The sequence below is a fragment of the Mustela lutreola genome, chromosome 10 (assembly GCF_030435805.1).
Source record: "Mustela lutreola isolate mMusLut2 chromosome 10, mMusLut2.pri, whole genome shotgun sequence".
In the NCBI taxonomy this organism is placed as follows: domain Eukaryota; kingdom Metazoa; phylum Chordata; class Mammalia; order Carnivora; family Mustelidae; genus Mustela; species Mustela lutreola.
Genome location: NC_081299.1, coordinates 76122997 through 76148500, shown reverse-complemented (window position 1 = coordinate 76148500; position 25504 = coordinate 76122997). Strand labels below are relative to the sequence as shown.

The 25504-nt window shown below is 43.9% G+C and overlaps 1 protein-coding gene across 6 annotated transcripts in view; it reads right to left on the bottom strand.

Moving 5' to 3' along the window:
• Window positions 1–25504, bottom strand: part of LRRC8D (leucine rich repeat containing 8 VRAC subunit D) — a 118803-nt gene that overhangs the window by 85187 nt on the left and 8112 nt on the right. For 4 of the 6 annotated variants that reach the window (XM_059137312.1, XM_059137314.1, XM_059137313.1 and 1 more), the window contains exon 2: window positions 11900–12050. The exons of 1 other annotated variant lie outside the window; for it this stretch is intronic. The gene's annotated coding sequence lies outside the window, so the exon portion shown is untranslated. Of the gene's footprint in view, window positions 1–11899; window positions 12051–12362; window positions 12388–25504 lie in introns of those variants that run through there. One more of the 6 variants, XM_059137316.1, reaches the window with a different exon arrangement.

The following is a 25504-nucleotide window of genomic DNA, read 5'->3' as shown; positions in this document are numbered from 1 at the left end:
GGGGTGCCTGGGTGGCTCAGTCAGTTGAGAGACTGACTGAATCTTGATTTCAGCTCATGTCATGAACTCAGGGTCCTGAGGTTGAGCCCTGCATCAGGCTCCACACTCAGCAGGCAGTCTGAGGCTTCTCTCCCTCCTCCTCCCTTCTGTCCCTTCCTGCCCTTGTGTGTAAGCACACACATGTGCTCTCTTTTTCCCAAAAAGAAAGAAATCTTTAAAACACAAACACACACACACATACACACACACACACGGAAGAAAAGAAAGGGAAAAAAGAAACCGCAAGCGCAACAAATAAAAAACAGTTATAAACATGGTGGATATTAAACAGACTATATCAGTAATCACTTTAGATGTGACTCGTGTAAATACACCAATTAAAAGACAGCTTATCAGATTGGAATTAAAAAAAAAAATAGATCCAAATATACATCATGGTCTATGAGAGACCCACTGTAAACATAACTTAGGTTAAAAATAAAGTTAGAAAGAAACTGAGAATAAAGCTGTATGGTGTTCTGAGATCTGTTCTACCTTTTCTTGAAAGGTAAGTACAGGAGGAAAAAACAACAACAACTTGTCTATTGAGAAACTCTGTATCATTCTCAATGTATATATAATTTCCCCAGTACATACAAATAATGTCCAATATTTCAAAATGTTGACTTATTTATACTATTTGAGAAATGAAGAATTGCACATTGTTTGAACTTCCAAATTAATGACAGCTGAATACTTAAGGCACATATCTCTCCCTAATCTTGCTTATATCTCACAAACAAAAATCTGACCATAACATAATCGATTTCCTTTAAGATGAGCTCTCACTCCTTGTTTCTGGAAGTAGAGAAATATTAATAATATAATATAATATTAATATAATAATATTAATATTACAATATTAATAATATAATAATAATAATACCTGAGAATATGTGTATGTGAGCATATTATATATAATTACTGTAGCAGATTCCTTTTCCCATGTAATTCAATGACCAATACGAGATGCTAAAACCTTCTTAGTAGCAAAGGCTATGAAATAATGCACTGATCTAGCATGTTTGATCTAGCATGTTTAAGTCTAGATGCTGTATGTTTACAGAAATTCAGTTGGTCTTTCTCTAATCTTCCTGAATTGAATACCTCAGAAAAGACATTTTCATCGCTGCACGTCTAACATGCCCATACTGATCAAATACATCTCGGAAGTAGAGTCTCTTAGACGGATTAGCCAGGGGTTAGGCTATGACAAGTTCACATGTGCCAAAGGAATGTTTCTGAATTTCACGTACATATCCTGGCTCGTGTTAAAAGTGAAAAAGAGAAGCCTTCGATTTGATTTTCTGAGGTTGGAAAAAAAAAAATGACTGCAACTTTCCCATTGTGTGGTGATGCTGGAATCTTTGATCTCTACTACTCTAAGTTCACAGTCAGGCTACTTAGTTTATTTTGAGAAAGCAAATCCTTCCTGTTGTTTCTCAGGAAATGGAAGAACACATTTATAGACTATGTTTTCACTTCACGTTTAAATAGTTTTAATTTTTTAAACTATGTTTCACTTTGAAGAACATTTAATTATATGGAGAAATTTAGACTTTCAGAAAGAAACTAGAGCAGTGGGGTGAAGAGAATAGTATTCTCAGACTTAAACTAAAAGGGTGAATTTAAAAAAAAAAAACTGTCTCACGAAAACTGTTACACCCTGTTTCTTCCTGTGAAGAATTTTCCAAGCATTAAGTTGTGTAATAGTTTAATGAGGAAAAAAGGAAATGCCCAAGTTTCTCTCAAATATTTAATGGCGCAGAAAAAGATTAGAGACTTAATTTTTAAGAAGAGTGTCTCCCTACCTGTTTAGGCTTGTTAAATTGTTGCAATAATCTCTGGAGCCACTCACCTGATCTGGATTCATTTTTTCATGCTAGCCACACCTCTAGGGTTTTCAGATGTCATCCCTGTTCTTAACAGGAGGCAGAGACCGTTTAAATGGCTTTGAAAAGAAAACCTTCCAGAGGAAGAACACACCCAACTGAGCCTTAAGTGTTAAAATGCTTCAAACTGTTTCCGGTTTTTCCACCAGCAAAGCAATCAAGGTGTAGGCAAGGAGATGGAAAGGAGAAAAGAAAGCCTTTTGAGGTTAAGATGCCAGAAATCATGCTTCACCTTCTTCAGCTGCTGAATTCTCTCTCCAATGCTACGATTTGGATAAGGAGGGAGAAATAAATCCAGCAAAATTAAAACACGCTCACACAAGGGAAAGCAGCAGCCCAGACAAGGAATGCAAACAGCACCAAGACCTCGATGGAAATGACTTGTGATGTCTGGGGAGCTGCCACACACCCCCAGCAAGGCCACCCTGCCAAGCCCTTGCCCAACTCTGGTCACAGCCTGGTGCTACTTCCCTTTCCCGACGGGCTACCCGGTGCAGCCCGGCAGCGGACCGGGCGTGCTCATCTGACAACTGGCCTGGCCTCGTGCGGTCAGCTCCCCGACAGCACTGCGGAGAGCTGCTGTCTGAGCAACTCATGAATGATAAATGACAGGGATCTAGCTACTCTCCCTCTTCTGGCCACGAAGTTTTGTCTACTAATGGACAAATCTCGAAGACATTCTGGGGCTTACAGGGGACTCAGGAGGACACTAACTGTGACTTCCTCCCTGGAAGATGAGGGCAGTGAGGCTCCCTGAGATTGGCTGACTTCCCCAAGGCCATCCCCTGCAAAGGGAGAACTCAGAGAAGAACTCAAGTTCCCTAACACTCAGTCTCTTCACTCCTGTGTTCCTTTTCCTCCCTTTCCTGAACCCTTAAGCATCCTTAAGTCACCATCGAAACCTAACATCACAGGCAAGGCCTTTGTGTTTTATTTTAGAAGACCAGTTATGGTATTCATTGTACTCTATCAAGCAGAAAAAAAACCCACCATAAGCACCTAATGCCGGATGACAAAGCCCCAACCGGACTCTCAATGATCACACATCCTAACTCCATCAGTGAGCTCCTTTCTCCAAGCTTACTATTAGTAACTTTAAACTGCCTTCTCAAGGCCCCTTCTCTCCCAGCAGATTTCATCGGCTCCTACTTTACTGAGAGAACCCAAACCTTCAGGAACGAACTTTCTCAACTTCCGTCTCTACCTGCACACTCATTTTGAGGCACACGTACTTCCCTTCCTCTTCTGCTCCAAAGGAATGAATGTCCCTGTTCCCTCTCAAGACATCTCCTTTGACCATGCTTGCACTCCGGATCTTGACTAGGCCTGTTTCTTCTGGAGCCTTCCTCCATCAGTTATTCTCTCTTCTACCTTTAGTCACTCTCTCGCCACTCTTCTCAAACAAAATACAAGCTTTAGACACGACTGCACACAAAAAAAGACTCCTTCATGGACAAATGTGTACTCCCAACTGGTGCTTTCCTTCTCAATGCCTACTCTCTCCTCACCCATGACAATGCAGGCTTAGACTTGAGAACTCTTCCCATTACTAAATACTACCTGAATACCTCATTGTCAAACCCAGGCTCCCACTTTCAATTTTTGCTATATCTGACCCTCCTGTGGCCTCTGACAGACCTGAGAGCTTTTCCCTTTCTGCCACCTGGGTACTTCGGCAAGGTGCTTACCCGGGCTTTGGAGAGCTTATCTGTAAAAGCCAACAACAACGATAATTTCAGGGGCTACTGCTGAAAGGACTTCATAACAACATATAGAAACAAAACAAAAATGCTGGTGCTCGATATTCCCTTCAGTTTTATTTGTCTCTTTTCTTGATCTTCTTTCTTTCTCCTCTTCTTTTGCCGGCTTGGTCTTTGGTCATTGTAGCTGCGTTGCAATCATCATCAGTTCCAGACACTCCCCAAAACACATGTCCAGCCCTTGAGAGGCAGGGCCTCTCAAGATCAACTTAGTGTCCCAGGGGCACCCCCCAAGTTAAATTCAAGCCGAACGCATTACTCTCTCTCCAAAACTGCTCCTCTCATATTTTCCCTTCTGACTAATGACACCTTCAGACAGCGAATCTTCCCAGCCAGAAACATCAAGAGTCATCTTTCTTCTTCCTCCTCTCCCATTTTCCACTCAATCAGTAACCAATTCTCTCTCCTCAATGAGTCTCCAATCTACTCTCTCCTTTCCTTTCCCACCATCATCCCCATACTCCAGTCCTCACTTTCTACCTGGGTTGTTCAATAGCCCCCGGACTTCTCCCTGCTTCGTCTTCATATACCTTAAGACTGCAATTTAATTTCTTTAAATTTATTTCATCTCTGGTGATTTCATAAAGCTGTCAGGGAAAAGCCCACACTTCTAGAAAGAGCCGGTGTGGCTGTGGACGTGGTTAGATCAAGAATCTAGACCAAGATGTCCACGTAACCCCTTCTCCCCTCTGCACCACGACCTCTCTGAGCCAGTCCCTCACACTCTGTTCCTCACACACTGAGCTCTTCCCAGCTCTGAACCTGGGCTATTTCTTCTGGTTTTTTTGTTTGTTTGTTTGTTTGTTTTTGTTATTTTTTTTTCCTCCTGCTCAGCCTAGTAAATAATCCTATCCCTCTGAGAATCAGCACCAAAATCACCTCCTTCAGGAATTCTTCCCTCACGAACAAGAAAGAACAAATCACTGCCTCCTTTGTGCCCCCACTCCCTGTTATTATTTACCACAACGTGCTGTGTAAAGCACCTCACATTCTAAGTTCCAGTTAATGATTTATGTGTCTATCTTCTGGGGTCAGGCACTGTGTCACATTCATATTGTGTCTTCGGAACTTAGTGCAATGACTGGTACACAGCAGGTAGGAGGGAGAGAGATCAGGGAACTTGGATTTAGTAGTTTAGAGCTCAGCAAATGTCTGTCGAATGGATGCAGTAGCTTTGCTGTCAATTATATTAGAATAATTGAGTAAGAGAGGCGGCTGATAAAACAGGTGGATCTGACAGCTGGTGAGGTGAGCATAAAGGAACCTGAATGAGAAATGGAAAATGTCAGCACTGATAAAGACCTCTCCTGAGTAGGTAAGTTCAATCAGATCAGTAGCTGGGGTTGTTATAACCAAACCTAGACGAATGCCTAATAAGGCCTGTTTAAAGCACACTGCAAGAACAACTACAACAGCCCAAGGACATGGTCTTATCTGTCTAAGTAGGTTTTGGACTCCAGAACATTCTACATTATAATTTTACTGGACTTTATGCAAGCTTACTAAATTTCAGTAGTTAGACTTCAACCTTCTCCTATATCCATAAAGCACCGAAAGGACTCCAGATGAAGAAAAATAAAATATAGCCCGTCACCCTTATAATGCTAGAAGTGATGGCCAAGGGGAATATCTTTGGTCCAGCCAACCATGTCATGCAATATCTATTTTGAGACCACAATTTGCCCCCCAATTTGAAATAAATTTCAAATTTATTTACAATAATAAGCCACGCTATGTACTACATGGTTCCATGCCATTTTATCAATTAAGGATAAAAGACACTATATTCTACATAGGCATGCATATGCCCGTTTACCAAATCAAGTGACCCAGCATTCAGGTGGACATATATTAGACTCTGCAGGAGGAAAGAGACCAAGTGAACTGAGAAAAGAGGGGTGAAAAGTAACCTTGGAAAAAACCATGCCAAAACTGGCAATGTTTTCCCAATAATAAAGAGACATCTATAATTAACAGGCTTTCAAGAGTATTGAACCATGTATTACAGCATCACACCTCATAAAACATTCATTCAAAAGCCATACTAGGAACGTACATCTGAGCTCTATAAGCACATGCAAAGCACTGAAGAAAGAGAAGCCTTTGAAGTGAGAGATCCCCTGCCCTACATAAGTGACCAAGCGAGGAAGGGAGCCATATTGCTAACAGTGAATGAATAAATAAAACTGAGAAGGAAATGTAACATAAGGGATGTTGAAAGTAAAATACATTATTAAATAAATACAGAATATTCCCAGTGAAATAAATACATTTCTAGAATATGTATGCAGTGTTAGGGGTGCCTGGAGGCTCAGTTGGTTAACTGACTGCCTTTGGCTCAGGTCATGGTTCTGGAGTCCCATATCAGGATCCCTGCTTGGCAGGAAGCCTGCTTCTCCCTCTGGCGTCTCCCCTCTCATGCGCTCTCTCTCTCTCTCTCTCTCTCAAATAAATAAAATCTTAAAAAAAGAAAAGAAAATGTACACAGGGTTAAAGAGTTAACAGACATGCAGAGAACAGCAAGAAATCTACCTAAAATTATCTATTTTAGAACTTTTAAATTTATATCAATCTTGGTAATAAGATCAAGTTAATAAAGTGAGGAAAGACTAAACTGTAAGCCTAGAATAGAGAAGGACTCCTGCACAGACCACAATAATATTAAAAACTGGGGGGTTCACCTACATTAAAATCAAGGATTTTTGTTTTTGTTAATGAAAGTCAACATAGACAGTCATCAGGCAAGTGACACACGGGGAGAAAGTATTCGCAATACCCAAAAGGATTCATTTCTAGAATATACAGGAACTCCACAAGAATGCTTTCAAGGAACTTCTTCCCAGAAAAGGGCAAGAGACCCGATTCACAGTAAAGGGAAATTAAATTAAGTGAATGAAGGATGCCCAACCTCACCTGTCATCATAAAAAGGTAAAATTATGAAGTACAAATAACATCTATCAGACTGACCCAAATCAGGAAATTTCTTAAGAAAGAAGAAATGATCATGCAGTACTGGTGGGGATAAAAACCCGACAACAACCCGCAGAGTTCCTAGTAAAATCAGTCCGTTTCTAGCCTAAGATCCAGCAATGTTGCTGGTGGACAATACTACCTCAAAAAACTGTCACTCACCAATTCAACAGATCTAGGCTCCTTAGGGGAAAAAATGAATACATACTGCATGAAAGCCAAAAATATTTATGAAACTTTTTTTTATAAAACTTATGAAAATGCTGACTCTTCCAAGTCCCTATTTCCTAACATATTCTCTGTGGTTGTAATTAACTCTTGCTGAAAAGAAGAGGCGAAAGGTAGGAGTAAACAAAGTGTGATCATTTATTTTCGCTGGTGAGGTTAAGGACCGACAAAGAAGCAGACGTAAAGGTGGGACTGTTTCAGCATGGGGACTCAGAAACCCAAATCCCAGTCCGGGCTTTCCCTTATTGACATGAATTGGATAAGCTGCCATCTCTGCCTGCCTCAGTTTCTTCACCTACAAAACAGGGGTATTACCCAGTGTGCACAAAGCCAGGAGGATTCGAGACAATCCACGTAAAAGTGTCTGACACACATGAGGTGTTCAATAAATCAGAACTGTTTTTTTTTCTTGTTGTTTTTTTTTAAACCAGAAAAAAGAATATCCTGCACTAACCCTAAGAGGTTCTGGCACTCAGCCTAACCTATCCTAAACAGAATACCAAAGCTACCGCAACAGGTGTGGAAACCAAAGAGACTGATTCAATGGAAACTCATAGGTCTGTTTTTTCCCCACTACAGATTAGGGATAAATAGTATCTCTTTCCACATACTTCTCAAAATCTATAAAGGTTAAGGTTGGGAGGAGGCTTCTTCTAGCTTCTGGGAAGTGAATATAAGGCTGCTGCTGGCGGTACTTAAGACTGCAGAGATTGTACAAGGGGGTCATTGTCCTGACTCAACAAAGGTAAGGAAGGGGTATTCACAGAAGTAATGTAGGGAAAATGCTCTTAGGAGAATTCCAGTTATCCCTGACTTAGTAATCCTAAGACTTCAAAGCCGACCATGGGAAACCACCTCAAAACAAAATCAGATCCAAAGTTAGGACTTTACACATCCTCTATTCAATGGACACCAAAGAGGAAAATTTCCACCTAGGAGTCTGGCGGCTAACGTACTGTACATTTCAATTACCACCTCAGCATTTCCCCCCTGGAGCAGTGGTTTTACTTTGGCCCTGATTTCCCACCCTATGGACTTCAAGGTGCTGTCAGTGGTCAGTACACCAAACCAATCCCACTTACATATGTACTACTTCTTTATAAAAACAGGAAGATGCTGTGGTCATTATTTACAATATACATAGTCAGTTGAGTGATATTAACTAGTATCTGTGTCAATAAATATTAGCAATCATCAGAAATAAGAAAACTCTAAGGAAGTCAAAATCTTTGAAATCTTTAAGTATCAATAAAAGCTTCTGGACTTTTTTAAGGGTTGCAAACCACTATTTTAAAGGTTACAAATGCCAATAGAAGACAATTTTCATTTTATAATAGACATGAAAAACATGAGAGGGTTTTGAAAAAATGAAAATCCTAACACATTTATCTCCACCCCCAGTCCTCTCTTGGTCATAAACTTTTCCTTGGCATTTAAGATCAAAGCTTGTTATGCTTTCTTTCCTAGTCACAAGCCACTGCAACTGTCCCAAACAGAAATGGCAGGGTACTGTGTACTAAGAAAATATAAGCATTTCATTCCTCACTTATAAAAGAAAAACCATTCACTTTATCTCTTTCCTACCCCACTTCTCCCCTTCTCCTGACACTCTGACACAATTCTAAGGAGGAGAAGTTATAGATCTCTATAGATATTCCAATTGTTGAAGAGAAAATAAATCTTTTATGCAGTATTTCCCAGTGAAAATGTACTCCCCATTTTAAATTATAGTCTTCTCAGTGCAACATAAAATATTAAGTAAGGAGAGCCTTAACTTTAAGCATTCCAAAGATAACAAAAATTAACTTCTTTCCGTCTGAGCAGGACTACAAAAACACTTAATATATAAAGTATACATGGGTCTGCCTATGTCTTTCCACAACGTGACATTTCCTTCCTTCCTTCTTTCCTTCCTTCCTTCCCTCCCTTCCTTTTTAACAAAAGTCTATGCCCCACACGAGGCTGTAACTCACAACCCCAATATCATGTTGTACCCACGAAGCCAGTCAGGTGCCCTTGTAATATGACCTTGTTGGTGGGTATCCTGAACTGGGGAGTGGAAGGGTTGGAGGGCTATGGTGGTGGTATGGTATGAAGGGTAGTGGGCTACAGAGAGAGCCACACACATCATTTTTTAATTTATTATTTCCTTTCTGAGACATAAAGTGTTCTAGTGGTAAACCAGAAGAACTGCTTTTTTATTCTAAAAAGATATAATATGCTAATCTGACCCTTCAGATAGATACTGGCCACTAAGACCTGACCTATGATATCTGTAAAATAAAATATGCCATTAGAATGTTGGCAGCAGAGCCTGCCTCTCTGCCTGCTTGTCATCTCTCTCTGTCAAATAAATAAATAAAATCTTTAAAAAAAAAAAAAGAATGTTGGCAGCAGAAAACAAATCACATTGATGCAGACACAGCTAAATCCAGTCACTAATTAGAGAGTGTAAATTTCAGATGAGGGGAAAAAAACACCCCAAGAAACCCCTGACCTCTGGGTGGAGAGTGAGAAAAGATCTGAAGATGTAGCTAAGGCTAGTCTCCAGTCAGTGTTTACCAGCTCTCTTGGAATGGCGAAAGACCCCTGAATCAGCATTGCCATCTCTTCCTGAGGTGGCAACTTTCCAGATTACAGACAGGCCAGGACTATAAATCAAAAGACTTAGTGAAATCCTAGCATCTTCATTTACTAATATGACCACTGACAAGTCACATTTTATCAGCCTCAGTTTCCACTCTCCATAAAATGGAGTAAATGAGTCCTGTTTCACCATACTATTAAAGGGAGTAACAAATTATAAACTAGTTCTAGAAAATGTGCTCTGTAAACAGAAAATGAGGATCTTAAGATCCGCTATCATTATTCCTGGGTTGTTATTAAATTATTATTAAATTCTGCTAGGGTAGGAGTAAATCCTGTTTCTAAATAGGGTTCAAGTTTAGAGAATCACAAAGGCTGTTCTATTTTATCTTGAGGCAGAGTGACTGATGCTGAACAAAGTCCCCAAACAAATTAATGAACCAGAGGGCCAGGAGTATACTTGGGTATAAAAGTGCTATGGTTGTACAGGTCATTCAAGAGTCTCTCTCCCTGACTTCTTTTCACTTTTAATCTTGTCATGTATTTGGCAAGAGAAGAGACATAAACACAGACATATCACACGGAAATTCAAATTTAAGAAGTCCACATCCAACTATCTAGAGAAAAGATGAAATTAATTGCTCAGTTCTTACAATGTACTTGGCTGTTTACTGCTAACACAATTATGCCAATTATTGATATTATCACAATGGTTAGAGCAGCTGCATTTTAAAAGAGATTAAAGTTCTGAAGGACTACTGGAATAATGGGATCACAGAATTCACATCACTGCTGAGAGGGGGAGAATAAAGGGAGCGAGAGGGCAGCACCAATTCACTAAGCTACCTGACTGCAAAAGATTTTCCTTTCAAAGCAAAATTAATTACACAGGATATCTATTTTATTACCAAAAGTACAAATTAGAATGGCACAGCCAGCCTATGACATCATGAATTTAAATCTACAACTAACCCTGCTTCCTGAGGAGACCCAGGCGCCCCGTAAGGTGAAGGAGCTACGGGCACGTGGTAGTGGGGTTGTGCATATTCCCTCCAGGCTGCAGAAAAAGATCCTTCCTGGCAGAATCTCACTTTCCTCCCCTTGGTCAGTTGTTCACATCCCTTCCTCCGAAACTGAAGAGTAAGAGGATGCTACTGGCGTTCCCGTTGTTCAAACATTGCATTTGGGGCCAAATGTCTTCTCAACCATCCAACCTCCCTTAGTGACCGTCCACCAGGCTGAAGTTTCGCCGGTTGGATAAATATAGGTGGAGAAACAAGGCCAGGCTTTCACTGGGGGAAAAGTCAATCTGACTTGGACTGCAGAGAGAGAAGCTGGCAAGGAAATGAAGAAGCACAAAGTCTGTGCGTAACACAGACCTCTCTTCTCTCGCGGTTTGCTCTCCACCTATGAACGTCGGAGAAGGAGCAAGATACGAACAGATGTGAAACTATCATCTCCTTGGTGAATTCGAGAAAAATCATTCTCAAGTTTACTCGGATGGAAAATGGAATATAACCAATAAAGATGTCTGGCTCATACCTTTAAGAGGACCTTCTGTCTGAGCAAGGGAGCCAGGCTAAGAAACCACAACTGCAGTTAACAAGCCAGACACCAGACTAAACACCTTGAAACTAGCTGTCCCTCATTCTCCTCGCTACTTTCCAGTGCCCGCCGGCATCACTAATGCCCTCAGTTCCTGAAAGCAGGGCTCCCCACTCTCCACCACTCCAACCCAACCAACCAACCAACCAACCAACAAAAAACCCCCAAATAAAAACAAACAAACAAACAAACAAACAAAAAAAGTGGTGCTGGGCTGAAGAGGTGGGATTGGGCCGAAGAAGTGGGATTTCGGAGCCTGGGCACCAAGACTCTCCCTCCATGTTCCACCTCACACTTCGCGGGCCGCTCACCCTCTCTCCCCGCCTAGGTCCCCACTTCTCACACACACTGCTCTTCCTAACACCCAAGCCTCCCACGGCCTTCCCGTGGAGAACCCCAGGTCAGCGAGGAAGCAACAAAGCGCCCAGCTTCGGGCAGCCGCAGGAGGAGGAGGAGGAGGCGGAGCGGAGGCGGCGGAGAGGGCGGAGAGGGCAGCTGGGGACTCCGGGAAGCCTCCTGGGCACCGGCAGCCCCGGCTGGAACGCGCCCGCCTCAGCTGAGATGAGTGAGCTCGGGCAGGTCCCGCTCGCAGCTGCCCGAAGCCGGCCGGCCCTCCCGAGGGGTCCCACACACCCGAGCGGGTACGGCCACCGGCCGCAGAGACCCCTGGGGGCGAAGGCGGGGAGGGGGGCGATCAGGCACACGCGCCAAGTGCGGCTGCGGCGCGGAGCTGGAGAACTGGCTCGGCGGCACCCAGGGGCGGCGGCCAGTGACAGCCCAGCGCCCGGCCCGCGGGCTCCTGACCTGACCGCACGCACCTGGACCAGGCGGCCACCCTGCTCCCTCAGGGCGCTCTCCGGGGACTCGGCTTCGGCGGGGGGGCGCTCCGCAGGCTGGAACCGGCGGCGACGGAGACTTCACTCCTCCATCCTGGGACCCGGCGGCACGTTACAGACAGCCGTGCACTTCCTGTTTGAAAACACAGGGGAGAGAAAGAGCGAGAGATCCGAGTGTTGGCGGAGTGGAGGGAGGGGCGCAGACCGGCGGGAAGGAGCACCGAGGGGGCTGCGGGTTGCATAACTACCGCCGCCCCCGCCCGCCTCGCCATGGTCGTTCCGGGCGCTGTCCCCCGCCCCGGCCGGGCGATCCGCCGCACCGGCTCCCCGGCGAGGTGGCTCCCTGCGCGGGCCGGGCCTCCCCCTGCCGGAGGCCTCGCAGCCAGCGCGCTCGCAGCCCTTCCGTTTCCAACCCCTGGCCCGGTTCTCCCCTCCCCACATGTACCCAGTCAATGGACTGCACGCTTCCTCCGAAGCGCAGAGCGCAGCGCCGCGTGTAGTGCGCCTCCGTTTTCCTCCTTTCCTCTCTTCCCCGCCCCCGCCCCTGGAACAAAATCGCCTTGGGGAAGGTGTAAAGACAGGACCGAGCCTTTCCAGGGGAGTGGAGGCTGGATTTATGCAAAAATTTTAAGTGAATAGCCACGTCCCAGTACATCCACTCCAACTCAGCAACTCAAAGAGCCTCAGGATGGGAAATTACTTGTCTTGCGCCTGGCTGACTCAAAAGAAAGCGTGCTCACAGCTGCCACAAACTGGGCGGTGTGTGTGTGGGGGGGGGGGGGGGGGGTTCCAGGACAACCTCATCTTCACAGTCCTCTAACATTCCATATAGCGATTCCACACAGCAGATAATGGTATAGTGTATTCTTTCAGAAAACAAGGAAGTATTTCTTGGGCTTATGAAATCACAGAGCAGTTCCAAATTTCTGAGTTTGGGTTCACTGCGTTACCCTCTGACTTAGGTGAACTTCAGGATAGTGTTTTAAAAAACAGTAAACAGAGGGTTTAAGAATCTGCTATATGCAGAGGATGCCAGCTCTGGGAGTTCGTTCCTATGCTCAGTGCTGGGTTTCTGGGCTTCCAAGTGTGGATGGCTTCATCGGTACCCTGCCTGCCCTTGCACTCCTATCTCTAGGATCACAAGGCATTTACAGGACTGCCTTGGTGCTCGCTTCGGCAGCATATATACAGGACTGCCTTGGATAAATAGCTCCTTTTATCATCCAGCTGTTGGCTTAAATAAAAGTTATTCATGTTTCAAAACTCAGGATGGACCGCAGGATAATTATTCTACCTAAAAAGCCAAATTTTGACTAAAGTAGAAATTGATGGATGACAAGCTCCTATTCAGTGCTACACAGCATCTCATTCTCATCTGCTCTTAGTTTTAACATTTCCCAACAGATCTACAAATGTCCTATTCTCATATTCCCAACTGAGGAAACAGGGTCAGAGAAGTTAAGTAACTGTCCTGATGTCTCGGCTAGAAAGTGGTCAAATGAAGAGCTGAATAACAGGTCTTTCCTAAGTATAAAATCTGGGCCATTTCCTCTACACTCTGCTAATTCTCAAAACAATAGTGAATCCTAGGAGAAAAATCCAGCCCAGTGACCATCTGTGATCCATTTCTTCATCTCCGAATGATCCTGCAACTTACAAGCTGTAACCCCATTGAACTAGCCAGGATCCTTACCCACCTCAGTAATATGTACCTTGATTACCCAAGCAGAGGACACTGTGCTCTTTCCTACTATCTACTACTGGCTCTTTCAGCCTTTTCGGAATTACTCAGTGGCAAAAGTTCAAAAGGTTCTAGGATAGCTTCTCTTATGCCAAGGTACAAAGTCTGAGCAAGTTCAGAACCTAATCGGCTGACTAATATTTGTTCCCTGAATTCTTTTTCTCTAACTGGGATTTTTTTAAGAGGGCCAACAAAACAACACAACACACACATGGCCCCAACTTTTAGTGAAACTGCTGAAATTCTCATCTATTTTCTTCTGCTTCAGCACTCAGCTCACACTCACCTGTCCGTAGCATGCTATCAGCCTCCTGACAAGTCAAGAAACAAAGCACATATAAAAAGGTGATTAAGAACCTTGGCAATGCTGAGACCTTAGACCCTTGTGGAGACTGAGGGAGGAAGTGAGTGCTCTTATCCTGTTTCCAAATGACCTGCAGATCATTTGCCCTTGCCCACCCCTTCACTAAGGAGCACATTCTGGAGTTGTAGACTGTAGAGACCAACAGCTCCACGTGTAGCTTGGGGGTGGGGGGAAGGAGCAAAGATTCAGTCCCAACCATCAGGCATGCCCAGTCTAATGACGGTTTAGTCCTGAGGGGTCTCAGCATCCTTTTAGGGTCCAGCTCTTCCTTGGCTGCCCCCTTTTACCTTCTCACAGTTCCTTGCTTTTCTGGACTTGTCAACTCTCTACCTCTTTTCAGACTTAAAACTTTTTCCCAAAGCACTGCCATTTTTTCCCCCCACAAAGTACATGGTGGGAGGGAAGCATGTAGCTCAAAACTTCCCTTACTTCTCTCTCATCTAAAAAAGGCTTGTCAATAATTACCATGTTTTTGAGGATACAATTCTATTTTAAAATACACTTTGGTATCCCTGCCTTCATTTTTGTTACTCATTATGTCTCCAAGCGCCTAGAAGGAAAACCTCTGAAGGAAAAGGAAATTCTTAAGAAAAGCCAAAGGAAACATGCTGAAATTAACCTGCATGGATCCCAAAGTGTACAGTTTGGATAATACATACAACACTCCTGCAACCGCATCAGTCCCAGACCTGGTTCCTAACAGCCACAAGGTCTAAGTATCATATCATATTTTTACATTATTAAGCTATTCTCCTGCACCTTCTGTGTTTCATAGAGAAGTGTTTCTACCTTACATCTGTTGAGAAAAAAAAAAAAAAAAGAAAGAAAGAAAATTTTTAAAAATTAAAAAAAAATTAAATTACCACCTCATAAGAAGAGAAAAAAATACACTCTCCAGTAGGTACAAACCATGCCACAAGAAATAAAATTGATTTTGGAAGAGTATTAGAAGTTCATTTTGAAAATCTTCTCTCCCTAAGTACGACAGTCCATGGATGATGATGGCAACATCATGAAAGCTATTTTGGAGGATCCAAATTAAGTGACAAGAGATAAATTCTGTGAGGACTAACAGGTGTGCAGGAGGAAATGACAAACTCTTATCTTAAATGATGTTGCTTATCTTTCTTCATCTCAAAAAGAAAAAGACCTTACCTTGGTGGTTAAAAATGTTTGCCACAGATTTCATTGTATGAGGATTCTTGGTCATAATTACAGCTGGATTTTGCAAACAAGGAAAAGGAAACTGACAAGCTGTCTGGTTAGCTAAGAGAGTGCCTCTCTGTACTAGCAACTTCCACACCAGTGTCCCTGTATGTCTGCACTTCCAGGGTGGCAATGCTACAGGCTTTTCTGTGAATGAGGTCTCTGGCACCCACACTCACCTCCCATCCTCTGCGAAACCTGGGTCATGGCATTCAAGGAAGATGTCCTGAGAGCCAACTGGCTGGCTTGATTGGCATTTACCCACAGAGGGTTATTAGCCATTTTCAAGGAGCCAGAGTGTCATTTCCCATGACAAAAATGCAGTAGAGGGGAACTTGCCCTGCAAATGGGACGAGACTGGGTGGCTCAGTGGGTTAAAGCCTCTGCCTTCAGCTCAGGTCATGGTCTCAGGGTCCTGGGAGTGAGCCCCACACTGGGCTCTCTGCTCAGCAGGGAGCCTGCTTCCCTTCTCTCTCTGCCTGCCTCTTTGCCTACTTTTGATCTGTCAAATAAATATACAAAATCTTTAAAAACAAACAAAAAACTTGCCCTGCAAGACAGTTTAGGGTCCCTTCTAGGAACAGAGTTTCTGAAAGCACTGCTTAGAGCACCCCACAGCATGACTTAGAAGACCCCCTACAAAGCTGAAAGATAGGGCCAGGGTGATTACAGGCCTGGGCTGGTACACCTTGCAACTCAATGCTTCGGTTTCCCCAGCTTCCAATCACATATACAGATTCACCTACACTGTGCAGAATTAGTAACTTTACATGGGACCCTCACGTGCCCTGCCTTCCACCCCTGAATTTTCAGAACTGCTTTTTCAGGGAAGAATCATTATCACTGTGTGAGAAGAACCAGTGGAGTTCACAGATGTTAAGTCGTTTTCTCAAAGCAGCAGCAGGTAACGGAGCTAAAACTCACCCTGGGTCTGTTCTTCCTCCTTTTAATTGAAGAGTGGGTCCATTTTGGCTGTGGATTTATTACTCTGTGCTTACACAACTTTTACTCAGAAGAATCTTACTTTTCAAACACAACTTGTAGTGTTCCCTCAGCTGCATCACGTTACTTTATCACTTTGCCAAATGTCTGTAAAGTGTAAATTACAAACATGTATTTTGCAACAGGCCAACTGATTTTAAACCCCAGCAATGGAACGCCATACAAATTAGGTTAAATACGCTCTGGGCTTGCAGCTGAGTATTATTTCATAAAATAATAAATAAGATCCACTAGTCAAACTGTGACAATGAAATCTCATTATATTTTTTCCAAGTTTCCCTTCTCATACTTCAGTTAGTATGCAAATATGTAAGTAAAGTGGGCCACGGTGGCTGATGGGCAGCAATTTTAAAGAGCATAAATATGAAAGGATAGCAAAAAACCACAAAAGTTTGACTAAATGCAAATACCTGTTCATAAGTTAAGAGTATTCAAAATGTTCCTGGCACACACTTAACAATGGACAGCCTTTGGTTATTTATCGACTGTTGATCATGATGAGCACTGAGTAGACTAAATACTGTCCTGTAAGACATTTTTCTTTGGAAAGCATGTTTTGTCTATTTATCTTCTGTAGTGAGTATTTCTGCTTCCTTATTAAAAAAAGTACTTAGGGGCACCTGGCTGGCTCAGTCAGGAGAGCATGTCACTCTTTCTTTCTTTCTTTCTTTTTTTAAGATTTTATTTATTCATCTGACAGACAGAGATCACAAGTAGGCAGAGAGTGGCAGGCAGAGAGAGAGGAGGAAGCAGGCTCCCCACCGAGCAGAGAGCCAGAGAGCCAGACGCAGGGCTCAGGGCTCGATCCCAGGACCCTGGGATCATGACCCGAGCTCAAGGCAAAGGCTTTAACCTAGGCACCCAGGCACCCAGAGCAAGTCACTCTTGATCTTGGGGTTGCAATCTGAACTCGACGCTGGGTATAGAAATTACTTAAAAATAAAATCTTTCAAAAAATTTAATTCTTGGGGCGCCGGGGTGGCTCAGTGGGTTAAAGCCTCTGCCTTTGGCTTAGGTTATGATCCCAGGGTCTGGGGATTGAGCCCCGCATCGGGCTCTCTGCTCTGTGGGGAGCCTGCTTCCTCCTCTCTCTCTGCCTGCTTCTCTGCCTACTTGTAATCTCTGTCAAATAAATAAATAAAATATTTTTTAATTAATTCTCTTTAGGCACCCATTTAAAAAATAATATATTGAAAACCCAACAACTTAAAAGAATTGGCCCCAACAAGTCAAATAAATATAATGTTCACTACCAAGAAAATAATGTTTTTAAAAAGAATTTTAAAAATATATAAACATCTGTACACATCTGATGGTAGCAAAATATATGAGGTGATAAGGAATGAGTCACACTCATCACTGTCTATTGAATATATGAATTCTCAATGATCTATTATAATGGAGTCTTAAAGAAAAAAGGCAATTCGTGAATAAGTTAAGGTGACAAAATTGGATGGTTGATTTTCATTTCCTTTCCTTTGCCTGTAATGGAATGGGCATGGCCAATTGCATAAAAGAGTAACAAAATGCCCAGAAAATCCGGAAACATTACTATAAACTTTTGAAAGATTATTCATCAATGTTTAAACTAAAGCAAATTCTAACCACTTTACATGTCTTGACTCAATTATTCCCGACAACAACCCTATGGGGTAGAAATTAGCATTACCTCAGTATCACAGATCAGGATACAGACGCAAAGATACTAATTTGTCCAAAGTAACACTGTTAGCAAATACCAGAACCTGGGCAGCCTAGCTGGCCATAGTCTACTTCTAACCAACACATTTTACTACCAATAAGGCACAATTGGATTGGGCTTGCTTTTTCCAGCATGAAAGTTCATGGCGGAATATTCCCATGGGTATGGCAGATGAAAGCCTCAGAGTTTTTCCTCTTTGCAGCAAAAATGCTTTTCAGGGGTAAGAGACCCTTAAACATGCAACATGCAACCCTGCTGCATGTTGCTGAAAAAAAGGAATACTGAAAAGAATGGAAAAGCCAGGAAGAAGAGCTGCTTCCCTGCCTTGAGTGGAATCCTGGATTGCAAGGCTCCAGGACTGCCTGGCTACGGCACAAATGAGTTAGCAAGGGAAAGGAATGCAATGAACCCCATGTACTTTGATCTTCCTGAAGCATTTGATACAGTGTCCCATGAAATCAGGATCACTAAATCAACTGAAACTTATGTGGCAACAAGAACCACACAGGCATTAAACAGGCTAGAAAGAAAAACACTGGCTACATGTACTAGTATGATGAAGAAAAGAACGACAAGGAACAGTGTTCAAAAGTAATTCGGAAATCACTCATTCTGTTATAATCAAATGTGCACATAACATTAATTTTGGAGGTGTAAAAGGCCAAATGAGGACAAGCCGACCGAATCCGTTAAATTAACAGAGGCAAAGAAAAGCAAAATCAGTTTCATTTTTGTGCTCCTTTTAATTTTCAGGGAGGGGCTAGGATGTCCAATGGGTACTAACCACCTCTAGACCTAAGATGCCAAGGCTGGGCTAAGTAAAGTAAGCAGTGGCAAACTGGGTACGTTTAAAATTTGGGGACTGTAGGTCTGAATTTCAAAAAGCATGATCCTCCTATTTCACACACCACCAGTGACGTTCCATGAGAAATAATATTCCTTTCAACAGGAAGATTTTGTTAGCAAAATCCAAAGAAACGAAGGGGCTCGAAGGCTGAATTTGGAGGTCAGATGAAAAAGTCAGTGGTGTATGTATAATCTGGCCCCACTACAAATATGCCACACAAGCAGAAGGTCATGAGAATGGTTTGCAAAGACACGGCAGGATAAAGAACAGCAGAGAAGGAAGAGAGACGAGAGCTAAAACTTGGACTAACATTATTTTTCTAAGCATAAATTATAATATTTAATTTCTTTAATGTTGAGAAATTGCTTCTCCCTTGGTAGAGCTCTTTGCCTTCCCAGCAGAAATTATACTTTAAACGTCAGTAATTGATTTAGAACTCAAGAAATGGGAGCAAGAGAGGTCTGTAACACTTGGGGAAAAAATGGCTTAAGTTCAGGAAATGTACAAGTGAGCAGCATTTCATTCAACTCCTAAGAGACTGGACAGAACTGGGAGCCCTCTAGTCACCCTGCCCCAGGCAGTGAACTGTAGAACTCATGCTCTGAGAGATCATCGATCAACCATCACCAAGGAATTCCTACATATTCCATTTCCTTCTAAATAAAAGGGAAAAGGCAAATGTAACACAAAGACATAAAGAGTAGAGCCACACTACGTTCTTCATATGTACAGGTAAATGTATGTGAAAATGACCAAGTTGTGAAAATTATCTTACCCAAGCATTGATTAGTGGCCCCCTCCCACGGCTTAAAAATTATTCAAACAATAACAAACCCACAATCAGGCTCCATCCCCCATGTCCCAATGCCCACAGGACCTAGTGCTTGATCTGGCTGCACTCAGACACACCTGCAGGGCCTTATAAACACGGCCACTCAGCCCAGGCCCCACACCATCAGAATCACTGCTGGGAGTCGATTTGTGAAACTGTCCCTCTGAACTCCCAGGGAACCCTAAGGTGCAGCCACGCTGGGGAAACCTCTGCTGCATTCTACTCCTTTCTTCATGCCACGACCAGAGTTACTGAAGTCAGAGTCTGAAGCAAGCAATGTCTCTTCTCATGAACCTTTAGTGGAATAATCTTCCAAGGCAATGGAATGAAGTCCAAATTCCTTAGCAGGACACTCCATGCCCTCTGAAATCTGTCCCAAACTGCTTTTCTGCTATCCTTTCTTCCCACATCTCTCCTTCTGGCAGAGCACCAACCCCCAAACACATTACATGCTGCTTTTGCATCTCCATACTTCACCGCCCCAGTGTCCCCTCAATCTGCCACCCTTTCTCTACCAGTCAGCATCTTTCACACCATTTAAGGCCCTGCTCAAGTTAATTTTCTGAAGTAGTTTTGTGTGTGTCAAATCTTCTCTGATCTTTTTTTTTTTTTTTAAGATTTACTTATTTGAGAAAGAGTGAGAGAGGGAGGGAGAGAAAGCCTAAGCAGGGTAAGGAACAGAGGGAGAAGCAGACTCCCTACCAAACAGGGAGCCCAATGGTGGGGGTAGGGGGGGACTTCCATCCCAGGACCCTGGGATCATGACCTGAGCTGAAGGCAGATGCTTAACCGACTGAGCCACCCAAGTGCCCCTTCTCTGATCGTTCCAATTAAAAATCAGTCTCTCCTTCCTCTGAGCAAACATCCAAAAAAATATAGTTCACATAGGAGCTATCACATATACAGTGGATGCTGTGAGGAACTGTACTGCACTGTCCGCACGCCAGTGTCCCCGCTGAGAGCAGGGGCATCCATAACTCATGTTTTATACTGAGTGGACAGATCCAGGTTCCAAGTATAGTTCTTTTCGGTACAACCAGCACTGCAATCCTTAGTGTAAGGGCCTTTTATTTAGTAGGTTATTTAAACACACTGTGCCTCAATTTTGTAATCTCTGAAATGTAACAATGATAAATGATATCCACCTTCATGACTGAAGTGAAGACAAGGCATGAAAAATGTCTGGCTCGATATGGACCACCTAAAAATTCACCGAGAGGACAGCTTTTCATTACCGTTTCTTATTCATTTTTGTTTCCTAAGCTACGGGAATGAACTGCAGGACACAATGCTCAAAAAGCATTTGCTTTCAAATAAGCAGTGATTTCTTAATGCCCTTTCTCCTTACCCAGTTTTGTTCTGTCGTGAAGGGTATTTCATAATATTTCTATTGACAAGTCATCTCTTACTCTTCCTTTCCTCCTTCAAAAACGATCGTACAAAATTCTAACGAACAAGCCATGTCAGTGTCCCTCCTACTCCAGCCTGACTTTCTGCTTTGAACTACAGTGACTGCCTGCAGCCACAGTGTCTCTGCCCAGAGAATCGCCTGCTTCACCCTGACAACAAACAGCACTTTGTAGGCAAACTGGAGGCGAGCCCAAAGTAGGAGGGGGAAAAGCCAAGGGAAAGGAGTTTAGGCCAGAAACAGAGTTGACACCCACACGATCGTCCGCACTGTAACACAGGTAGAAGCGAACAGGAAAGGAAAGACATTCAAATCAACACAAGCCTTCCCTAGTACTTCCAAGCATCCCCCTTGCCACTCACCCATGGATGAAGATTATGGCCACAGCTCACACAGGCCACGCCGGTCCCCTCACTGCCTGACACACGCGGCTACTGTTGTGGACAGATGACTGTCCTGTCCAACGGCACCTGCTTTTCCTCAAACCAGGCACACTGCTGTTACTATCCCCACCATCATTCCCCCTGGAGATGAAACCCAACATGAACTAAATCCAAGGCCACACCATCAGGAGAAGCCAGGGCCAACACCAGCTCTCAAGTCCTCAAGCTCCAGATGCACGGACCTCCCACGGTCTTACAACCAGTGTGGAACGTGATTTTCAAAATGTTCTCAGAAGCACTCCAAATCCACTAGTTGTAAAGGTAAAGGTAAAACCATTTTTGTGCTCTTAAAAACAGTTCTGGTGCCAGGAGTGAGGGCTGTCAGCAGCAGTGAGGCCCGGATGGCGGCCCTGAGGAGGATCTGTGGGGTGTGCTGGCAGGCCGGTCCAGGACGAGCTGCGGCTTTCTGTTCCTGGATGGAAGCGGCCTCCTGACAACTGTGTTCATTTGGTTTGGGGAGGAGCAACTGGGGAAGGGGCAACCTTGTCATTCTTTCTTCAAAGCCAATCTTGATCCTAACTTTAAAGCAAAGGTAATGTGGGAAGCAAAGGAGTTTCTAAAGCAAATCTGCGATCCTTCCTGTGACAGAGTGTGAGAGGCAAGAATGTGGTCCTCACAAGCACAGATCCTGAAGCCACCGAGGGCTTGGGTTCCCATCACTGCTGGGCCACTGCTGGTGTATGACCCTGAGTCCCTCAGCTACTCAAGGTCATGGGGAAGTGCAGCCAGACTGCAGAACTCAGCTTCAGTGCCCTAGGCTACACAGCGAGGGGGGGGGGGGGGTCAGGAGCAAATGAGTTACTCCATGCAAAGTGCTCCAAGCAGTGCCTGCAGGCGTGAGTACTACCTAAGTGTGTCCTATTATTTCCAGAATGGCAGTCCTCTCTAAGATTGGGTTCTGCAAGTGTATTTTACAAGAAAGTTCAAGAAGACTTCTCATATAAATTTGTTTATCCATAATGCCCCAAACCAGCACAAAGATTATTTACAGGTTTCACTTCCTGATAGGATCTTCCAGGATTTCCATCTGTGGACTAGAGTCCCTGGAAGACCAAACGTGGAATTTGAAGAATTCTTCTTCTTCCCAGCAATAGTGCAAGGAAATCTGCACCCATTCTCTCAATACTGCAAACTGGCTTCCATAATGAAAAACAAAAACAAAAACCAAAGACCTTCATTGCCTTAAACTAACTAATGTGGGGGGGGGGCACACATTTTTAAAAATGCATTTTTTATTCTGAAAATGCATTTTTTATTCTAAAGTTACACCAGCTGAGAGGGCCACAGTTCAGCTCACGAAGGGAGGACAGTCCTATGGACTGGAATAAAACCTGCTGAGGAATCAAAAGATTTCCTTCCCAGAAAATGCTGAAATTCCAGGAACAATGTGCTACACTTGGGATGATTAAGAGAACAATGCTATTAAAAATCCCGTCTCAGGCTAGGTCTAGCCTCAGCTACTAAGAGGGTCTGCTCAAGTAACCCCTCCTCTCTGAGCAGGCGTTTGTACAAAACACTCACGGAAACGAGGAAGGCTCTTCCCCAGAAGAGCAGATACAGCTGAAGGCGGCTGCACTAGTGGCACACAGCAGGGGTCTGAGGTCGTGCCCTGCACAGGGGCACCCCGCCAGGGAGCAGGGGCAGAAACCCAGCCTCCACGGCTCCCCAACAGCGCGCCGACCGGGCAGACGCAGTCCTGCGGCCGCTGACTTCACACAAAGGGACCGTGGGGGCCGCTCCTAGTCGTGCGGCGCACAGCAGCCCTCCACAAGCAAAATAAGCTGGTGTCCAGAGCCCCATGGGAGCTGGGGGCTGCCGGGCAGACCCCTCGGACGCGGCTGCGGTTTGCAGCGAACCCAGCCAACTTTCTGCAGGGCAGACATTTGCCAGCTCTCCTGGCTTCCTTTTGGTTATCAGCCGCTCTGTAGTCTCTTCTTTCCTGCCTCTGTATGCTCCTTTCGGAGGGGAACCCTTTCCCTTCCTTTCCACTCCAATTCTCCTTTTGCAGGAGCCACAACACAAATTAACGCGCTCCCAGGAGGAACGGCAACATAATGGCTCTCTGCCCACCCACATGGATTCTATCCTACTTCTAAATATTTATCGGGTCACAATTCTCCCTTTCTCCTGTAAGGACTCTACTTGTCTCGCCCTCTGCTTCCTATTACCCCAGATCGAGTTTGAGATACAAAGAAATGCTCCTCTTCCATATCTTCGGAGGGTAGATTATCTTTCTTTACCTCCAACTGGCGCTTACCTCTCGTTTTCTACTCCTGGTCCACCTGCCCCCTCTGCCTACCCAGGCCTCCATGCCTCATTCCCAAACTATAAGTTTGTCACTGAATCTACTACTCCTCAAGCAAGATAAGGCTTCAAATGCATTCATTCTAGAAATATAGCGTAACAAATTTAAAGGGCATTAATTGTCACCATTACAAGTATGGGGCTTTGGGGGATTTTTGTTATTGCTGTTGTTGTTTTTCTGCTTTGTGTGTGTATGGGGGAGGGGGTGCAGAGAACAATGAAATCAAGTTCTGATCTGTTTCCATTTAAACTGATTGTCCAAGGGTACTGCACTTTTACTCACATCCCAGGCTTCTGTTTACTTGGCCACTAAGCGCTCTCTATCTCTAAGGACCTAAAGCTTACAGGCTTTAGGTATCCAGCCCACAAAGCCATTTTGTTTGGTCTGTAGGAAGTTCTCATTTAAAATGTTGAGTTAGCCAATCTTTTAAAATCAGGAGATTTTAAAGTAATAATCCAGCTTTCTGGTTTACAGTGAAAAATCAGAAGATCTGGCAAGACCTGCCCACATTCCCATATGGCAACAATTGGCTGCTGAACAGATCAGCTAAACAGAGACCCTTTAGACAGACCTGCACTTTTTAGTTCAGCCCATGTCTACCCCACTCCCTCCTGATCACCCTACCCGGAGGCTGAGGACCAGCTGCCACAGATCGTCCTCTGTGAGGCCCACTTGAGGTGGTGCCTGGCGTTTGTTTTGAGACCCTAGGGCAGAGCTGGCCTCCCAACACTAAGGCTCCTTCTGGTTGGTGCAGAAACTACAGATAGGATTACAAAGTTTCGGCTACGTACAGCATTTGCCATGCAGAAATAACGTATAAGAGAAAGAACTAAGAGAGAAGAAAATGTACCATAATAGAAAGACATCTGAAAAGAACTAGGTTAAAGAGAGAGAAAAGCATCCCTCCCTCTCTGGGCGTGTGTGCGTGGGACTGGGGTGCATTTGTGCAAGCTGTATTAACACCGCAGACCATCTTCTAACTTGTACTTCATTATTGGCTAAAATGTTAGTGTGAAAAATAAAACCGCTGAAGTAGAAAGTCTAACAGAATGAATTCACTCCCTTGAAATGATAATACTTGAGCAGAATAAATCTATGAATGGAGTATAAATATGTGATCTAGGTATATGGATAGTGACGAATTCATTGTTTATTTACAGGACACAGATAGGATTCTTTATTGTTTCCCTGTATATGTTTGCTATGGCATGAGTTTCTCAAGCACTTGGAGGCAACCCCTTATAAACACCAGCTATGTCTGTATATATTTACGCACAGCAGTTGCTGTAAGGTCACATCTCCCGAGGAGGAGTAAATTCCTATGACATATACCACTACAAGTGGCACTCCATAGCCAACACTGGTAACAAGAGAACAGACTAGAAAAGTCACCAGAACAAGTGATTTTAAAATACCCTCTCTGTTCCAGGATCAACTTACCCTCAAGTGGTTTTACGCTGGCTTGTATTTTTGAAAACGCTGTGCACTGGTGAGAACACTGGCCCGGAAGCCTGGAGACCCCAGTGCCACTACGCACTCCTCTTCACCGCCTGAGGTGCCAGGTTCAGATCTCATCCCTGAATGAGGAGCACGACCCAGACAGGTTGGAAGGTCCCTCTATACCTCAAAATCCCATTCTCTCTCTCTCTGTTTTTTTCTGCCAAGAATATGAATAGGTATCATAAAATGAACAGAGAGAAATCAAAGAGACATGAGAACAGCAGATAAGAGAACGGG